The following is a 21,410-nucleotide window of genomic DNA, read 5'->3' on the forward strand; positions in this document are numbered from 1 at the left end:
TAGTCCTCTTGTAAATCATAAAATTGTCATCCGCCATCAGTGCATATGCTGTGGCAGGTCAGCTCTGTCCCGTAAAACGATGTAACTGTACATTGCCTCGTGGGACCACCAGTTAGCACGCGTGCACACTCATTTGCCACAGGGAAAGCCGATCAGCGGGTTCAGCAGATGCAGACTTATTTAGGAACACAGGTCTCTGTGTTCATTCAGTGAATACAACCACCACACAGTTAGAAAGCACCCCCTAGGGACAGATTAAACCTTTTGATCACCCCAGGTGTTAACCCTTCCTTGCCAGTGTCATTAGTACAGTAACAGTGCATATGTTTAGCACTGATTACTGTAGTAATGCCATAGTTACATAGTTACATAGTTAGTGAGGCTGAAAAAAGACACAAGTCCATCCAGTTCAACCTATGATGTGTGTATGTCACTGATCCCCTGCTAAAAATATGCACTCTTACTGTACTAATGACACTGGCAGGGAAGGGGTTAACACCAGGGTCGATCAAAGGGTTAAATGTGTCCCTAGAGGGTGCTTTCTAACTGTGTGCGGGATGGACTTGCTTGATGAACACAGAGACCTGTGTTCCTAAATAGGAGGAACACAGGAACCCTGTGCTCTTCACTGACAGAACAAGGGTCTGCCGTATTTATATTGACAGACTGCTGTTCTGTATCCATGGGGAGCGATCGCGGATGCCCTGCGGACATCGCGGCCACTGGATCCACTGATTGGCTCCCCCTGTGGGGAGCCAATCAGTGGATCTGGTGGTGTGCACGCCCACCCCCACTTGCTTTCCTGCGAAAAGACGTACAGTTACATCATTTTGTGGGACAGAGCCAACCTATGGCAGTATAGGTACGGCGGCTGGTGGTTTAGGCTGATAATTAAATTCTGTACCATTTTCCTTTCCAAACTCAAGGTCTGAGAAAGAGACTTACAATTTTTTAACCATGTTCGAGAAATCCAAATAGAAGAGTTTTGAAGAACATATTGTAATTGTGGGACCCAAATAATTTTAAACTCCTGGCACCAGCCTCTCAGCAGCAAGGGGAGTTTACCCTTCCTGTAACCGAAAATTGTAGCATAGAAAAAGTAGCATAGAAAAAAAATCTCATTGAGACAAGAAATATGGCCGCTAATCCCCAGAAGCCTAAGTAGGAAAGATCAGTGTGCATTTTATCCTATAAGTAAATGATTCAGGACAAGGTAAACTGGGGCTAAACATGGAGTGTCCAGCCATGGGGCCCATTTCTCAAATTTCCAAAAGCAGGGTCTGTGTTGCCAAATATACTTTTCTAGTCGTAGGGTGTCACCCATGTTAGATATCCACACTTTCACTGTAGGGGGATCAGTGGCCCAGTGGAAAGGAGATCTAGCTATCGCCTGTCTAGGGATATAATCCATAGGGAGGTCACATAAAACTCCTAGTACACACTGTTTAGGGTCCTCACATAGGGAGGCCTGAAAAACTTTATTGATGATATCCATGACTCCCCTCCAGTATTTATAAAGTTTTGGACACCTCCACATCAAGCGGATTAGATCTCCATGATCCCTGCAGCATCTAGTAAAGGTGGGATTATCTCTGATCCCCATGTGAAACAGTCTTGATGGGGTATAGTATACTCTTAGAATCAGATACAGTTGTGGGAGGCATTGGGCCACATTTCATGAGCACTGTGTGAGAAGTGATCTCAAAGTGATGTACATGGGTGTGCGTAAAACAAAGATTATCATTGGAGTTTGTTATAGACCTTCCAGTATTAATGAGGAGGTGGAGACTCAGCTCCTGGCACAGATAGAAAGGGCTGCAAGGGCTGGGACAGTGTTAATAATGGGGGATTTTAACTACCCAGAAATTGACTGGAGTAATGGCACTGCTGGAACAGTTAAAGGGCACAAATTTATAAACCTATTACAGGACAATTTTATGGTGCAGTTTATTGAGGCCCCCACTAGAAATGATGCTCTGGTCGACCTGGTAATCTCAAACAATACAGAGCTTATTAATGTTCATATAAAAGAACATCTAGGTAGCAGTGACCATAATATGATTTCATTTAATGTTAGCTGTAAGCAAAAAACGCATACAGGAAATACAAAAACATTTAACTTTAAGAGAGCAAATTTTCCAAGGATGAGGACTGCTCTCCAGGATTTAGACTGGGAGGGAATATTGGCATCGATGAGCACAGAACAGAAATGGGAATTTTTCAAAAAGACTTTATGCAAACTCCCTGCAAAGTATATAGTTTAAAAGGCTAAAAATAAAACATATGTGGCTCACAGCAAAAGTTAAAAAAGCTATAGATAAAAAGAAAAGAGCTTTTAAAAATATAAAAACGAGGGAACACTATCATTGTTTAATTGTTATAAAGAATATAACAGAATATGTAAAAAGGAAATCAGGGACGTAAAAATTCAAAATGATTGCAAAAGATAGTAGGACAAACCCCTAAAAATTCTTCAAATATATTAACAGTAAAAAGGTTAAGTCTGAGCATGTAGGCCCTTTACAAAATAACCAGGAGAGGGGACAAAGAGAAGGCACATTTATTAAATACTTTATTCAACTCTGTATATACAAAGGAGCATGGGGGAGCTCATGACCATAATAAGGATGGTATTGACACAGCCCCAAATGATCCACAATGGCTCAAAAGTGATATGGTCCAGAAAGATTTAGACCAAATAAAGGTTGATAAAGCGCCTGGCAGATGGCATCCACCCATGCATCCTAAAATAATTGAGCGCTGTAATTTCTAAGCCTTTGTTTCTAATTTTTATTGACTCGTTAAGGACTGGAATAGTACCACTGGATTGGCGTAGGGCCAATGTGGTGCCTATATTTAAAAAGGGATCAAAGTCTTTGCCAAGTAACTATAGACCTGTTAGTTTAACTTCTATAGTCAGGAAGATATTGGAGAGTTTAATAAAAGACCACATAGATGAGTTCTTGCTGGAAAAAAATATTTTAAGTAACAGACAGCATGGATTCATGAGACAGAAGTTGTCAAACAAACCTGATATCTTTTTATGAGGAGGTAAGTAAAACCTTGGACGGGGGGGGGGGCTGTGGATGTAGTATACTTGGATTTTGCAAAAGCGTTTGACACAGTTCCTCACACACGGCTAATGTGTAAGGTAAAGTCTACAGGCTTCGAAAGATCGATTTGTAATTGGATATACAATTGGCTAAAAGATAGAATTCAGAGAGTAGTGGTTAATGATTCTTACTCTGAATGGTCTAAAGTTATCAGTGGTGTACCCCAAGGTTCAGTGTTGGGACCCTTACTTTTTAATATCTTTATAAATTATATAGGGTCTGGGATTAAAAGTACCATTTCAGTCTTTGCAGATGACACCAAGCTTTGCAGGATGTCTCCAACTTACAATCTGACCTCAATGCACTGTTTCATTGGGCAACTATGTGGTGAATGAGGTTTAATGTTGATAAAGGTAAAGTTATGCACTTGGGGGCTAAGAATATGCATGCATCATACATACTAGGTGGAGTAGAACTGGGGGAATCCATAGCGGAGAAGGATCTGGGTGTTCTGGTAGATCATAAGCTTAATAATAGCATGCAATGCAAGCAAAGTCCTTTCTTGTATTAACAGAGGCATGGACTCCAGAGAGAGATATATAATTTTGCCCCAGTACAAATCTGGAATATGCAGTTCAGTTTTGGGCACCAGTTCTTAAAAAAGATATTGGGGAACTGGAGAAAGTGCATAGAAGGGCAACCAAACTGATAAGCGGCATCGAGGACCTCTGCTATGAGAAAAGATTAGAGGAACTGAATTTATTCTCTCTTGAGAAGAGGAGATTAAGGGGGATATGATCAACATGTATAAATTCATAAGGGGTCCATATAGTGAACTTGGGTTTGAGTTGTTCACTTTAAGGTCAACACAGAGGAAAAGGGGGCACTCTTTACGTCTAGAGGAAAACAGATTTTATCTCCAAATACGGAAAGGTTTCTTCACCATAAGAGCTGTGAAAATGTGGAATAGACTCCCTCCAGAGGTGGTTCTGGCTAGCTCATTAGATTGCTTTAAAAAGGGCCTGGATTCTTTTGTATGTGTACATAATATAAATGGGTACTACATTTTTTTTTTAGGTAAAGTTGATCCAGGGAATATCCGATTGCCTCTCGGGGGTTCAGGAAGGAATTTTTCCCCCTGCTGTAGCAAATTGGATCATGCTTTGCTGGGGTTTATTATCGCCTTCCGCTGGATCAACAGCGGGTATAGGATTGTGCATATGGGATTGTATGGTAGGGTTTTCAATACTGTTTTTTTTTTTTTTTATGGTTGAACCGGATGGACTTGTGTCTTTATTCAACCTGACTAACTATGTAACTATATATGTAACTGTTGGACAACTAATAAGGCATCTTCCTATTGTCCATCTTCAAACACACCTATTTTTGGGGAAAATAACTGGTCACCAGCTGGAGTTCCTGAAAATGTTCCAGTTTTTGCTTTTAAGTCTAAATCTGGTTGACTTTGGAACCAAATTATATATATATATATATATATATTTTTTTAGAGTGGAGTATGATTATTTTATTTGAACTAAATGACAAAAAAAGTTTTAAAATAGATGTCTCCACTCCAATAATTTAGGTTGAAATAAATGAAGCTAGATAACAGTCCAGTTTGAGTTGGTCATAAGACTTTAATCCTGGTGTGGTATGAATGAATCAGCAGCAATTGGTTGCATCAAATGATCCAAATGGTTAACATTTTTCACTTTCCAAGCCATCTAAGAATAAGGTCATGAAGGGGGTTATACCATCCTCGCAATAATCCAAAAAGCCCACCATACCCTCTGGGTCCATTGACTCTCCTGTGAAAAACTGCAGGTTTTTGAAGTTGCCAATAATTTCTTTGACTTTCTCTGCTGCTCCAGTCATGAAAGGCTGCACTCTTTGAGAATTGTTCTTTTCTAGATGACTTTTAATTGTTTTCTTATAGTCTTTAATATATCGTTTGAATGCATCCATGGTGGTTCATCACAATGTCAATTCCTGATACTGTTACACCGTCACCTCCTTCCTCTACGCACTCAGCAGATGCATTTCCACCAATAAGAGCGTCATCAATGTCACCTTCTCTTCGGGTTATGGTCTTTCCTTCTACTTCAATACACATCCCATTGCAGACTTCTTTTGCTGAGTAGATGTCTGAGAACATTTCGTCATTTCTGATGACACACTTGTAGATAATCATGGTGGCGATGAATTGGGAGTCGGCGTCCCGGAGTGGTGTACGGGAGCTTCAGCTCCGGCTAAGGGTGGGGAGAAAAAAGTTTTTTTTTTTTTTTTCAAATTATATTTTAAGTAGTCCTCCATTTTTGGATGTTTAATAATCCTTAGATAATTAAAGGATGTCACTACCCTAATCTGTTGGGTACCCATTAGCATGGGAACATTTAGATTATTTAATGGGAGCAGGACTGATTAATACCAAAACCAGAATGGAAACTATGTGCCGTTATCACTGTCATAAGCGATTCTAAAGAGCAGTCCATATCCCATAAAAATAACAGTTTGTCGTCTGCATACATAGCAATTTTTTCCTTCCTTTGTTCTCTAGTCAAATTATCTAATCGTTTCCTTAAAGGGGTTCCAAAGCCAGAACATAGAGAAGAGAGGAGAGTGGGCACCTCTGTCTTATACCCTGTTGAATGGAAAAAGATTCTGAGACAATGCCATCAACCTGAGTGCAAGTCCTTGGTGCAGAATGTAACAATTTAACTAATTTTATAAAATTGTTTCCCAAATCAAATAACCTCAAAACCTTCTAAAAATAGGACCACCCTATATTATCAAGCACCTTAGCAGCATCTAACAAGATAAATAAATTACTAAAAAATGACTAAAGACCTAGTGGGGATAAATCCCATCTAGTTCAGAAGTAATAGGGTTTACTTGACCTGCTTTAGTCTGAGTACTTTAGCAAGTACTTTTACAACTGTATTAGGCTATGTCAAACTCCAGTATATCTTTATCTCCCACATAGAGACTAGAGATGTCCCAAACTATTCGCCGGGGAACAGTTCCCGGCGAACATCGCTTGTTCGCGTTCGCCGCGGTGGGCGAACATATGCGATATTTGGTCCGCCCCCTATACATCATCATTGGGAAAACTTTGACCCTGTACCTCACAGTCAGCAGACACATTCCAGCCAATCAGCATACCCTCCCTCCCAGACCCTCCCACATCCCATAAAAAAGCAAGGACAGCATCCATCTTAGATTCATTCTGAAGCTGCAGAGTTAGTTAGAGCAGGGAGAGTGCTGCTGCTGCTGAATTAATAGGGAAATCATTAGCTAGGCCAGTGTTCTGTATCCACTCCTGCTGTAAGGACAACGTCCTGACAGCACCCCAAAAAGCCCTTTTTAGGGCTGGTATATCAGTCTGCTTATATTTATTTTTTTCTATATATATATACAGACTGTACTGTGTGCACACCACTCATATCGGGGGGCACAGTACCTTGCAGATAAAAAAGTCATTTAATTTTTACCCTTTAATATAATTGCAGTTGCCTGCCAGTGTGTGTCAGGCCCACTGACAGAACTGTGCCCACTGCCAGTGCCCACCACTCATATAGGGGGGCACAGCACCTTGCAGATAAAAAATTCATTAAATTTTTCCTCTGTAATATAATTGCAGGTGCCTGCCAGTGAGTGTCAGGTCCACAGACTGTACTGTGCCCACTGACCACCACTCATATAGGGTGGTACAGCACCTTGCAGATAAAAAATTAATTTAATTTTTCCTATAATAAAAAATAAAATTCATCCAGAAAAAACAGGAACTGGCTTTTTCATTCGAATTTCAGTTGCGCAGGGATGGTGATAACCTCTTACGAAATAAATAGGATGATAACGTATACCAAAATATATGAATCAGATGTGATAAATATAAGCATACAATCATAAATACATAAAAGCATGAAATCACATCAATAGGAGTCCATAAAGTCCATAGGTATAAAGTGCATAGAGCAATGAAAGTGCAAACATGAAGGATCACAGGTGCAACTTATGGGGACCACCCTTGCTTGCCACCACCACACAGTGCCGGGAGAAGTATCTGAAATTCAGACTCACCAGACGCCTATGCCTAACCACTCTCATGGACTGGGCAACAACAGCATATAGTAAAATCAGGTTTCCTCCAGATCTCTGATTTGTGCTGCAAAGACTCCTCTGGAAGATTTCCTGGTAAATTTATAGTGCACTATTTATGATTTTATGCTTATATTTATCACATCTGATTAAAATATTTTGGTATATGTTATCATCCTATTTATTTGGTAAGAGGTTATCACCCTCCCTGCGCTACTGAAATTCAAATGAAAAAGCCAGTTCCTGTTTTTTCTGGATGAATTTTATTTTTTATTATATTTACTCATTTAAGTAGCAGCAATTTGTGTTATTTGTGTTATTCTGTCAGGTTTGTGTTACCTGTATTTCCTAAAGCGCAGTGGATTACAACATCGTCTATTAATTTAGTACAAGTAGTGATATTTATATATTTAATTTTTCCTCTGTAATATAATTGCAGTTGCCTGCCAGTGAGTGTCAGGCCCACAGACTGTACTGTGCCCACTGCAAATGGACTGTTTGCGGTTGTTTGTGGTGCCTTAAACGGGGAGTTTGGTCTGCACTGTCAAGCGGGCGTAACCCTTACACTACCTGATCGATACAACATCATACCTAATCGTATTCACACACTGGATGTTTTAAAGCACGTTCTTCCAAACAATTTAGGAATGTTAGGTGATTTATGCCCTTTATGGATTAAAACCTGACTCTGCGTCAACTACGTAATTTTCCATGGGAGTTTTGCCATGGATCCCCCTCCGACATGCCACAGTCCAGGTGTTAGTCCCCTTGAAACAACTTTTCCATCACTATTGTGGCCAGAAAGAGTCCCTGTGGGTTTTAAAATTCGCCTGCCTATTGAAGTCTATGGAGGTTCGCCGTTCGCCCGTTCGCGAACATTTGCGGAAGTTCGCGTTTGACATCTCTAATAGAGTCTATACCTGCATTTTATCTTATGTAGAACATATTATATGCCAATTAAAGTACCCATATTTATCGGTGTATAAAACGCACAGGCATATAACACGTACCTTAATTTTAAGAGGGAAGTTTCAGGAAAAAAAACAAAATTTTAAATAAAGGATTTTTAAGCAAAATAAAGGTCAGTGCCCATCAATGCAGCCTTATCAGTGCCCATCTATAGCCTCATCAGTTCCCAACAATGCAGCATTATCAGTGCCCATCTGCAGCCTCACCATCGCCAATCAATGCAGCCTGATCAGTGCCCATCAATGCAGCCTCATCATTGCAGCCTCATCAGTGCCCATCTGCAGCCTCACCATTGCAACATAACCAGTGCCTATCTGCAGCCTCACCATTGCAACCTTATCAGTGCCCATTTGCAGCCTCTCCAAATGCAGCCTGATCAGTTTACATCTTCAGCCTCACCATTGCAGTCTGTTCAGTGCCCAGCTGCAGCCTCACCATTGCAGCCTGATCAGTGCCCATCTGCAGCCTCACCATTGCAGCCTGATTAGTGCCAATCTGCAGCCTCACCATTGCAGCCTGATCAGTGCCCCTCTGCAGCCTCACCATTGCTGCCTGATCCGTGGCCATCTGCAGCCTTACGTCAAATTACACAGAGTGGGAATCTCCCGTTTACTCTGCGGCCTCTTTATTACGAAGTCCCCCCCTCCAAGCTCATATGATAGACAGAACACTGGTCCAATGCTACAAAAAGAAAAGGATTGGATGACCGACATTAGTTCACCTGTTGCCGACCATCACCACCACATCCCCAATGTGCTATTAAAGGATAAAAGAGGGTGTTCAATGGCCTGACTGGTCAGCCAGAGAACCACCAATGGGTATGGGACTTTGAAGGTGGTGTGGTTGTAGCAAAGACAGACAATCAGAGAAAATGCCAGTTAAAAGTACAAAGTTTAATTCATGTTACAGCGTAAAACATACAAAAAACAAGAAGAATAAGTGACAATGCGTGGAAAATAATCCATGATAAAATTGATACAGATACTGTGATGTTTCGAACCCAGAGATACATGGGGTCACCGGGGTCCTACATGTTTCGCCATTTCAATGGCTTCATCAGGGACCGAATGACTTATGACCTCTCAAGTAGTTCTAGGCAATAACAGACAAAATGTTAGGATAGTTCATTTTTCGTGCGTAATCGCACGTATCACAAATTCATACATTATTTCTGTTGTGACCATGTTCACATAAGCAAATATATGGTTAAGTCATTAAAACTTACCAACAGTTACGTATCAAAAGATTTGACGCTTTGGACAGTAACTTGGGTATAGTCATGCATGTAAGGCGATGGTGGACCACCCCCGAGATATCAATTTTATCATGGATTATTTTCCACGCATTGTCACTTATTCTTCTTGTTTTTTGTATGTTTTACGCTGTAACATGAATTAAACTTTGTACTTTTAACTGGAATTTTCTCTGATTGTCTGTCTTTGCCACAACCACACCACCTTCAAAGTCCCATACCCATTGGTGGTTCTCTGGCTGACCAGTCAGGCCATTGAACACCCTCTTTTATCCTTCAACTGGTCCAATGCTGTTCCAGGAGATGGGACTTCATATTACAGATGCCACAGAGTAAACAGGAGATCCTCACTCCATGTAATTTTGCAGCGCTCGCCCCCCGAGGTAGCCAAACGCAAATATCGGCGTATAACACACACACACTGTATGCACCCGATTTTCAGGGAGAAAAAGTGTGTGTTATATGCCAATAAATATGGTATTTCAATGGGGTCAGAGGGAAATCCCTGTTAACTGTTTGCAAACAATGTCAAGGGGACAAGGCAGGTTTTATAAACATGGTTTTGCGGTATACAAAATTATTTAGGTACTGCGAGACTTATATAGATACTCTTAATAGAGCTTATCAAACACAAGTTCTTCTATACCCCTCGGTGTGTATCCTAGGGAATGTAGATGAGGAATTGTATCCTAATAAGATAAGGATGCTAATATCCAAGCTTCTTTTTCTTGCTTGAAAAATCCTTGCAGTCGGCATTTCCATATCCACCTCCATTAGAGGAATAGTGAGCCCATGTCAATTTGCCCCTTCTCAGCCACTTCTGGACCACCCTATAGCAGATGTACTGCTACAGGGTGGCCCTCCTGTGCAGAATCACATATATATATACATGATTTTGTACTGCTGCCCAAGCCAATCTGTGGGTGCCGGGCATTGGGTGTCTGCCGGTCTCCGCCATTCAACATTGATTCAGCTTTTAGACAAACTAGAAAACAGGGACAGCTAAAAGCACTTTTGCGCAAAAAGAATGCTTTTTTGACGCCATGGTCATTCTCAATTTTCCAGGCACAAAGAACTGGAAAAGCACAGGCAGGGCACTGGTAAAGTCACCAGGTGCAATCCTGTGGTGAAATGGCATGATACAGTGTAATCCGTTAGGATCACAACTTTGTATCATGTCATTTAGTGTATTTACATTTTTGAAATTGCCACCAGTTTCACCCCCCTGCGTTGCAACGCTCGCAGGGAAGGGAACTGGAAGACAGGTGCTGGCATCGGCTGGGAGGATAGCGGGAGGACAGCCGGGGAGGACGGCGGGGGATCGCAGAGGAAGGTGAGTTTTTAAATATATAACAACAGATTTCCATGCAAAAGAATGTACCACTTTTAGCACAGAAATCTGGACATAATCAGACTGCCAGGGAGGTTAAGTGTGGTGATATGCCTCAGAAGACAGTCAAAGACTAGAGACATATTACATGAGGCTGCTAGAAATTACTACTATTACAGGAAGGGCTGGCACTAACGCTCAACTGTGAACTAGGCAGCCACCTAGGGCACACTGCCTCCTGGGGTGCAGCAACGCCTGCTGGTTTCCCTAAGGTCTCTGATCATCCACTGCTGGAGCCTCGACAACCGTGACAGCCTATAGTATTTCCTTACCCCTGATATCCACTTCAATGAGATTAGACAGTGCCAGGCATTGTAACAGACCTGCGATCCCTGACATTGTATCCAGTAAAGATTCAACAAACTTCTCTTCTTCCACTCTTCTCCCTGTGAGGAGAGCACAAGATGAACAGGATAAGGAGTCAATTACCGCGTGCCGCTTGGGTGGAGCAGCTCCTTAGGACTGCAAATGCATGGATAGGCTTCGGAGAATGGAGCCAAAAGTTAATACCATTTTGTAGCAAGAGGTGCAGGGCATCCATTGTATGCCTGGAAGGGAGAGAGAGAGAGGAGGCTGTGGGCCTAGGTAGAGGAGTAGAGAAGAGAGCCAGGAAAGGAGAGAAGCCATGACCTGGGATCTGATAAATAGAGGATTGATCCTTGATGCCTAAGTGGTAGGTGTAGCCAACATCCCAATTGTTAATCTTAAAGCAGGGTTTGGTGCCACAAGCCAAGGCGGTGGGATTTTATGGGCTAGTCAGGTAGTAAACTTATAGTAAAATTATATAGTAACTTATTGAAAGAAAATAAAATTCATACAGTAATAATCATCATATTTGTGCCAATGGGTTATAGACCCATGTGAGAGGTGAAAAAGAAAATAAAGTAATAAGTGACAGTGTGAAGGGTGACTTTGATATAGATCTCTGTCTGTAAGTGCTCAGCCAAGTGAGCTGTGTAGAGAGAGACTGTATATCTGAAGCTTCCGACGCGTTTCGGCCTGTATTGCCTTTATCAAGGAAGCGAAAGGGCCACCATCTCTGAAAGATATATGGTGGATATATGTTAGAGATTCAATTCTTCAAGAATAATATTTATTTTAAGGGAAAATAAGTGTACACATACTTGTGACTAAAAGTTGGATCTCGGACCTTTCTGTTTGTTCACCCAAAGCTAATCACACAGGATTTGTTGTGGACTTGCTGTCTGTGGTGTAAAGAATATATGGTATTCAAAATAAGTTTGATTTGCGAGTAAAGAAGGGGGTAAATTGCCACGACTTACATGAAAAGTATAGATGCTTTGGTTTATTGTGGTCAAAAGCCCTTCATGGATCACCTGAAATTTTTGTGAATCACATTGTCAGGAGTAGAAAATGATTTTTACGTAAGCTACTATATAGCAGGTAAATTCACTTACAATTGTGAGAGTAGTTAGAGTGTGCCAGCAGGGGGAGCCCCGGTTTTCTGTTTCGGTTTTCTCCCTGATGGATAATATGCACAAGTGAGCCTTAGATGAGGCATTTTTAGCACTTGAAAAATACATCCAGTAATGCATGAGTGTTGCATTAGTGGATGGGTAACTCACTGTTGGTAGTAGAGAAAGGAAGTATCCAGGGTGGCTCGTCCTAGGGCGTCCGTCACGTTCCCTCGGTGGGAGGGAAGTGGCGCCCTATTGGAAATCCCCGGTTATTTATATCCCCTGGCGCATGCGCATTGCGCATCGATGACGTCAATGCGTCTGCCCGGTTGCGGGTCGGCGCAACGGCGTGGTGCGTGCCAGGATGGTGCGCGCGCATCCAGCCGGTGACGTGGGGAAAAAAGAACGATGTTCCGTAGCCGCCGACACAGAGATTGGATGGGGAAAGTTGCTCCCTGAACGGGCACATTTCCAGTGGGTGCAAGCCGCTGGAATTTTCTCCATACTTCCCCCAGAGATAGAATTCTCTGGGGTTACCTGTGCCGGGTGGGTTTGGGAAAGAACAAAGGTTGGGTTACGGGATAAGAACTTGATTGTCACTGTATGTGAAACATATAAATAAATAGTGAATCTTTTCAAGATATTATGCAAAAATGCAAAAAATAACTGTACATAATTGTAATAAGTGCATAACCAATGTAATAGAGTAATATATTGCAGCAATGTTAATTACAACAGGAGGGGCAGGTGGACCTAAACGGGGAGACGTTGTGGGTAGGGATGGGATGGTCCCTTCTGAAAATGCTAAACAGGGGGGGAGGAGGGCAGGGGGGTTTTTTGTATGTAAAAAAAAAAAAGAAGACCGTTTTCATATATTTTTACTTAATCAGTTTTGCCAGATGCAAAGCCCTCTAGGAAGGGGCGGTAACTTTCACTTTCGTTGAGTCCTGGTGGTCTAGTGGCGTTTAATTTCCTTATCCAACGCATCTCAATCTGTAGGAGGGACTTATTCCAGTCCCCTCCTCTGGCTGGAATGTGGATGCGATCTAGTACTGAAAAAGATACTTTTGGCATTTTGTGTTTGTGATGGTAGGCTACGTGACGGCCTAATGGAAGATGAAAATTGCCAATACTCATACTTTGTACGTGTTTGTTGACTCTTAGTCCAAATTCTTGACGTGTTTTTCCAATGTAAAACGCACCACACTGGCAGTTCATAATATATACTACCCCCATGGTTTTGCAGTTACCAAAATGACGGGGGGTGAAGTTTTCGCCATTAGGGAGAATGAGGTGAGTAGTTTTAGGTATTACTTTGCACTGGGCGCAGGACCCGCACGGAAAAGTGCCTCTGGTTTTGCATGGGTCTTTTCTTGTTTTCATTTCACTATGTATTAGTGTTTGGTGTATAGAACGGCTCTTTTTATAGGTGATGAGTGGGTGGTCAGGTACCAGATCTTTGAGTGTGGGGTCTTCTGTGAGGATAGACCAATTTTTCTGTAAAATGTTTCTAATTTTGTTATGTTCATTGGAGAATCGCATGATAATTCGGGTTGGAGGAGGTTCTTTTTTTGTGTCCTGCCTTTTTTTGTATATGATCTCTTGTCTGTCTTGTTGGTTGACACGATTGAAGGCCTTTTTAAGGCATGTTTTGGAGTATCCTCTTTGTAGTAGTCTGTTTCTGAGGGCGTTGGCTTCCATTTGGAACTTTGTGTGGTTGGTGCAAATCCTTTTAAGTCTTAAAAACTGACTATATGGTATCGATCTCTTTAGTGGTTCTGGGTGAAAGCTTTTAGCATGTAGTACCGTGTTGCCGGCTGTTTCCTTTCGGAAAAGGGTTGTCATTAGATTACCAGATGGATCCTTGTAGATGTACGTATCTAAGAATGGTATTTGTGTTGAGCTGTATGTCATGGTGAAGTACATATTGAATGTATTTTGATTCATTTTATTGAGACATTCTTGTAATAGTTTTTCCGGTCCGTTCCATATAAGAAGTACGTCGTCAATGTACCTTTGCCATAACATTATATAGTTGGTATATTGTTAGGTGTCTTCTGATGTTAGAAAGTCTTCTTCCCATTCTCCCAGGTAGATGTTTGCATAGGTGGGTGCACAGCTGGTGCCCATAGCAACTCCGCATGATTGGACGTAATACGTACCGCAGAAAGAGAAAATGTTATGATGAAGTATGAATTTAAGCATTTGAATGATGAAAGTATTAAAGTTAGTATCATATCTGCTTTGTTGTCTGAGTACTTTTTTAACTGTTTGTAGGCCTTTGCTGTGAGGGATGTTGTTATAAAGTGTTTCAACATCAATGGTAACAAGGATGGCGTCTGTTGGTATGGTGATGTTATCCAGGATTTGGAGGAGGTGTCCAGTGTCTTTAATGTACGAGGCCAATTTTGTGACGTGAGGCTTAAGATGGGCATCAATTACTTGGCTGACTTTTTCAGTGATGCAGCCGTTGCCGGAGATGATGGGTCGTCCAGGCGGATTTAGCGGGTCTTTGTGCACTTTGGGAAGAGCATAAAATGTTGGTACCCGTGGGTGTTTGGTTCGAATGAATTCCCAAAGGGTTTGTGTGATAATTTTGTTATTGTATGCTTTATCGACCAGGGTGTAAAATTCTTCATTAAAGCTGTGTACCATCACAGGGGAGATTTGTTGGTAATATTTTTTGTTTTGTAGTATGTTGAAACACATTTCCATGTATTTTTCGTTACTCATTATTACTACATTACCCCCTTTGTCAGAGGGTTTTATAGTGATGGAGTCATTTTCTTGTAATTCTTTTAGAGCCTGTCTTTGTTGTGGTGTTAAATTGTTTGAATAGGTTGTTTTATGTAGTTGTTCAATATCTTTGGTAGTTTGTCATACGAATAGTGCGATTGCGGGATTTGTGTTGAGTGGGGGAAAGATGTGCGATTTTTTCTTAAATTTAGTATTTGTGGCTGAATCTATGTTGATTGCTTCTTCCTCCTCGCTGTCTGAGGATGAGTCCAGGTTTTCTGTGTCATCTAACCCTCCTTCGTCCAAGAGTATATTAAGGTCTCTAATCGCTCGGTATTCGGCGGCTGTGAGTGGTGTGGGTGTGGGTTCTATCACAGGTTTTTTGCTGTACGATACTTTCAAGAGAAGGTTGCGGGCGAACAAATTAAGGTCTTTAATGGCTTCAAATTGGTCCATGCCTTGGTTTGGGCAAAATGAGAGACCCAAAGAGAGTACTTCCTTTTGTGCTGCTGTAAGTGTGTATGGAGAGAGATTAATAACATTTAATCCTTCTTGTTCTCCGATTTGCTTTCCGTTGTGTCTTGGTTCATTTGGGTTTTGGTTTTGGGGGGTTTCCCTAAAAAAAACCCTTTGACCTTGGATCTAGTAAATATTTCGTGAGGTTTGAGAGTTTTGGTTGTTGTAGTAGTATCTATTATTTCGGTATCAGAGGTGTATGCTTCTCCTTGGTCGTGCGACTTGGTCCACTCGCGTTCTTCCGGGTTTCTGGCAGCATTTTGGGTTTTGTTTTTCTGAGAGTGACTTCTGTCTCTGCTTCTGTGGGTTTCCGTGCCGGAGTTGTATGAGGAAGAGTCGGAAGATTGTTGATAGTAAGGATTTCTTGCTGTACGGTTCCTGTTGCGATTGGGTCTGGTTTGATTTGCCCATTTGTATGCGCGGCCTTGTGTAAAGGCGTTTTTGTCGCGCCAATACTTTTTTTCTTTTTTAACGAGGATTTCTTTACTGTACTCTTCAAGATGATCCTTTAACTGTTTCTCTTGTATACTGTACAGTGCGGCTGTTTTTAAAGGGGCAAGTTGATCATAGATTTTTTTGATCTCACTTTCTAGGTTTTTGCTTTGTTTGAGATATTCCGCTTGCAGAAGTAGCATTAGATTTTTGGAGCATTGGTTGAGTATTTCTTCCCATTCTTGTTTTAGCTGGATTGTGATGTTTTCAAGTGTGGGAAATATTTGAACCCTTAAGCCGACCGGATTGATGTTCTCCTTAATATATCTGTCGAAGGTGCGTACGTGCCAGTGTAGAGATGCTTTTCTTTCTAATTGCCTTTTTAAGGTGGTAAAAAGTGCAGTAATATCTGAATCTAATTGTTCTTTTTCCTTAAAATTGGATTGAATGTTCAGCATAAGGGAGTCCCATTCGGTACCCACAAGGTCCCCCATCGTGTCCTCCTTTGCTCCTGGAGGTGCTTCCAGCTTGAGTGTTAAATGGTTGCTGGAAAATGGGAATATTAAACCCTGCAGCTACTCAGCTTTGAGCGGTAAGCCCAGAGCTGGGGAAGGCTGGGGTTGATAGGAATCAATGAGTAAATGTCTTTTTGCCTTGCTGTTCAGCAAAAAGTATAGAAGAAGGGGGGGGGGGGGGGGTTTGGGTCAAGGATCTAAGAGGGCACGGATGTGTTATCCATCCAAAGAACTGATAAATAGAGGATTGATCCTTGATGCCTAAGTGGTAGGTGTAGCCAACATCCCAATTGTTAATCTTAAAGCAGGGTTTGGTGCCTCAAGCCAAGGGGGTGGGATTTTATGGGCTAGTCAGGTAGTAAACTTATAGTAAAATTATATAGTAATTTATTGAAAGAAAATAAAATTCATACAGTAATAATCATCATATTTGTGCCAATGGGTTATAGACCCGTGTGAGAGGTGAAAAAGAAAATAAAGTAATAAGTGACAGTGTGAAGGGTGACTTTGATATAGATCTCTGTCTGTAAGTGCTCAGCCAAGTGAGCTGTTTAGAGAGAGACTGTATATCTGAAGCTTCCGACGCGTTTCGGCCTGTATTGCCTTTATCAAGGAAGCGAAAGGGCCACCATCTCTGAAAGATATATGGTGGATATATGTTAGAGATTTAATTCTTCAAGAATAATATTTATTTTAAGGGAAAATAAGTGTACACATACTTGTGACTAAAAGTTGGATCCCGGACCTTTCTGTTTGTTCACCCAAAGCTAATCACACAGGATTTGTTGTGGACTTGCTGTCTGTGGTGTAAAGAATATATGGTATTCAAAATAAGTTTGATTTGCGAGTAAAGAAGGGGGTAAATTGCCACGACTTACATGAAAAGTATAGATGCTTTGGTTTATTGTGGTCAAAAGCCCTTCATGGATAACCTGAAATTTTTGTGAATCACATTGTCAGGAGTAGAAAATGATTTTTACGTGAGCTACTATATAGCAGGTAAATTCACTTACAATTGTGAGAGTAGTTAGAGTGTGCCAGCAGGGGGAGCCCCGGTTTTCTGTTTCGGTTTTCTCCCTGATGGATAATATGCACAAGTGAGCCTTAGATGAGGCATTTTTAGCACTTGAAAAATACATCCAGTAATGCATGAGTGTTGCATTAGTGGATGGGTAACTCACTGTTGGTAGTAGAGAAAGGAAGTATCCAGGGTGGCTCGTCCTAGGGCGTCCGTCACGTTCCCTCGGTGGGAGGGAAGTGGCGCCCTATTGGAAATCCCCGGCTATTTATATCCCCTGGCGCATGCGCATTGCGCATCGATGACGTCAATGCGTCTGCCCGGTTGCGGGTCGGCGCAACGGCGTGGTGCGTGCCAGGATGGTGCGCGCGCATCCAGCCGGTGACGTGGGGAAAAAAGAACGATGTTCCGTAGCCGCCGACACAGAGATTGGATGGGGAAAGTTGCTCCCTGAACGGGCGCATTTCCAGTGGGTGCAAGCCGCTGGAATTTTCTCCATACTTCCCCCAGAGATAGAATTCTCTGGGGTTACCTGTGCCGGGTGGGTTTGGGAAAGAACAAAGGTTGGGTTACGGGATAAGAACTTGATTGTCACTGCTTGAGGCACCAAACCCTGCTTTAAGATTAACAATTGGGATGTTGGCTACACCTACCACTTAGGCATCAAGGATCAATCCTCTATTTATCAGTTCTTTGGATGGATAACACATCCGTGCCCTCTTAGATCCTTGACCCAAAAAACCCCCCCTTCTTCTATACTTTTTGCTGAACAGCAAGGCAAAAAGACATTTACTCATTGATTCCTATCAACCCCAGCCTTCCCCAGCTCTGGGCTTACCGCTCAAAGCTGAGTAGCTGCAGGGTTTAATATTCCCATTTTCCAGCAACCATTTAACACTCAAGCTGGAAGCACCTCCAGGAGCAAAGGAGGACACTATGGGGGACCTTGTGGGTACTGAATGGGACTCCCTTATGCTGAACATTCAATCCAATTTTAAGGAAAAAGAACAATTAGATTCAGATATTACTGCACTTTTTACCACCTTAAAAAGGCAATTAGAAAGAAAAGCATCTCTACACTGGCACGTACGCACCTTCGACAGATATATTAAGGAGAATATCAATCCGGTCGGCTTAAGGGTTCAAATATTTCCCACACTTGAAAACATCACAATCCAGCTAAAACAAGAATGGGAAGAAATACTCAACCAATGCTCCAAAAATCTAATGCTACTTCTGCAAGCGGAATATCTCAAACAAAGCAAAAACCTAGAAAGTGAGATCAAAAAAATCTATGATCAACTTGCCCCTTTAAAAACAGCCGCACTGTACAGTATACAAGAGAAACAGTTAAAGGATTATCTTGAAGAGTACAGTAAAGAAATCCTCGTTAAAAAAGAAAAAAAGTATTGGCGCGACAAAAACGCCTTTACACAAGGCCGCGCATACAAATGGGCAAATCAAACCAGACCCAATCGCAACAGGAACCGTACAGCAAGAAATCCTTACTATCAACAATCTTCCGACTCTTCCTCATACAACTCCGGCACGGAAACCCACAGAAGCAGAGACAGAAGTCACTCTCAGAAAAACAAAACCCAAAATGCTGCCAGAAACCCGGAAGAACGCGAGTGGACCAAGTCGCACGACCAAGGAGAAGCATACACCTCTGATACCGAAATAATAGATACTACTACATCAACCAAAACTCTCAAACCTCACGAAATATTTACTAGATCCAAGGTCAAAGGGTTTTTTTTGGGAAACCCCCCAAAACCAAAATCCAAATGAACCAAGACACAACGGAAAGCAAATCGGAGAACAAGAAGGATTAAATGTTATTAATCTCTCTCCATACACACTTACAGCAGCACAAAAGGAAGTACTCTCTTTGTGTCTCTCATTTTGCCCAAACCAAGGCATGGACCAATTTGAAGCCATTAAAGACCTTAATTTGTTCGCCCGCAACCTTCTCTTGAAAGTATCGTACAGCAAAAAACCTGTGATAGAACCCACACCCACACCACTCACAGCCGCCGGATCAGAGACCTTAATATACTCTTGGACGAAGGAGGGTTAGATGACACAGAAAACCTGGACTCATCCTCAGACAGCGAGGAGGAAGAAGCAATCAACATAGATTCAGCCACAAATACTAAATTTAAGAAAAAATCGCACATCTTTCCCCCACTCAACACAAATCCCGCAATCGCACTATTCGTACGACAAACTACCAAAGATATTGAACAACTACATAAAACAACCTATTCAAACAATTTAACACCACAACAAAGACAGGCTCTAAAAGAATTACAAGAAAATGACTCCATCACTATAAAACCCTCTGACAAAGGGGGTAATGTAGTAATAATGAGTAACGAAAAATACATGGAAATGTGTTTCAACATACTACAAAACAAAAAATATTACCAACAAATCTCCCCTGTGATGGTACACAGCTTTAATGAAGAATTTTACACCCTGGTCGATAAAGCATACAATAACAAAATTATCACACAAACCCTTTGGGAATTCATTCGAACCAAACACCCACGGGTACCAACATTTTATGCTCTTCCCAAAGTGCACAAAGACCCGCTAAATCCGCCTGGACGACCCATCATCTCCGGCAACGGCTGCATCACTGAAAAAGTCAGCCAAGTAATTGATGCCCATCTTAAGCCTCACGTCACGAAATTGGCCTCGTACATTAAAGACACTGGACACCTCCTCCAAATCCTGGATAACATCACCATACCAACAGACGCCATCCTTGTTACCATTGATGTTGAAACACTTTATAACAACATCCCTCACAGCAAAGGCCTACAAACAGTTGAAAAAGTACTCAGACAACAAAGCAGATATGATACTAACTTTAATACTTTCATCATTCAAATGCTTAAATTCATACTTCATCATAACATTTTCTCTTTCTGCGGTACGTATTACGTCCAATCATGCGGAGTTGCTATGGGCACCAGCTGTGCACCCACCTATGCAAACATCTACCTGGGAGAATGGGAAGAAGACTTTCTAACATCAGAAGACACCCAACAATATACCAACTATATAATGTTATGGCAAAGGTACATTGACGACGTACTTCTTATATGGAACGGACCGGAAAAACTATTACAAGAATGTCTCAATAAAATGAATCAAAATACATTCAATATGTACTTCACCATGACATACAGCTCAACACAAATACCATTCTTAGATACGTACATCTACAAGGATCCATCTGGTAATCTAATGACAACCCTTTTCCGAAAGGAAACAGCCGGCAACACGGTACTACATGCTAAAAGCTTTCACCCAGAACCACTAAAGAGATCGATACCATATAGTCAGTTTTTAAGACTTAAAAGGATTTGCACCAACCACACAAAGTTCCAAATGGAAGCCAACGCCCTCAGAAACAGACTACTACAAAGAGGATACTCCAAAACATGCCTTAAAAAGGCCTTCAATCGTGTCAACCAACAAGACAGACAAGAGATCATATACAAAAAAAGGCAGGACACAAAAAAAGAACCTCCTCCAACCCGAATTATCATGCGATTCTCCAATGAACATAACAAAATTAGAAACATTTTACAGAAAAATTGGTCTATCCTCACAGAAGACCCCACACTCAAAGATCTGGTACCCGACCACCCACTCATCACCTATAAAAAGAGCCGTTCTATACACCAAACACTAATACATAGTGAAATGAAAACAAGAAAAGACCCATGCAAAACCAGAGGCACTTTTCCGTGCGGGTCCTGCTCCCAGTGCAAAGTAATACCTAAAACTACTCACCTCATTCTCCCTAATGGCGAAAACTTCACCCCCCATCATTTTGCTAACTGCAAAACCATGGGGGTAGTATATATTATGAACTGCCAGTGTGGTGCGTTTTACATTGGAAAAACACGTCAAGAATTTGGACTAAGAGTCAACAAACACGTACAAAGTATGAGTATTGGCAATTTTCATCTTCCATTAGGCCGTCACGTAGCCTA

At 41.6% G+C, this 21,410-nt stretch overlaps 1 pseudogene across 1 annotated transcript; it reads right to left on the reverse strand.

The window, feature by feature from the left end:
- Positions 1-4,637: 4,637 nt before the first annotated feature.
- Positions 4,638-5,317, reverse strand: LOC309551755 (translationally-controlled tumor protein homolog; annotated as a pseudogene). Its single transcript has one exon. The product of its transcript is annotated as a translationally-controlled tumor protein homolog (transcript).
- Between the last annotated feature and the right edge of the window lie 16,093 nt (positions 5,318-21,410).

The sequence above is a fragment of the Pelophylax lessonae genome, assembly GCF_965119305.1.
Source record: "Pelophylax lessonae genome assembly, chromosome: 3".
NCBI classification, from domain to species: domain Eukaryota; kingdom Metazoa; phylum Chordata; class Amphibia; order Anura; family Ranidae; genus Pelophylax; species Pelophylax lessonae.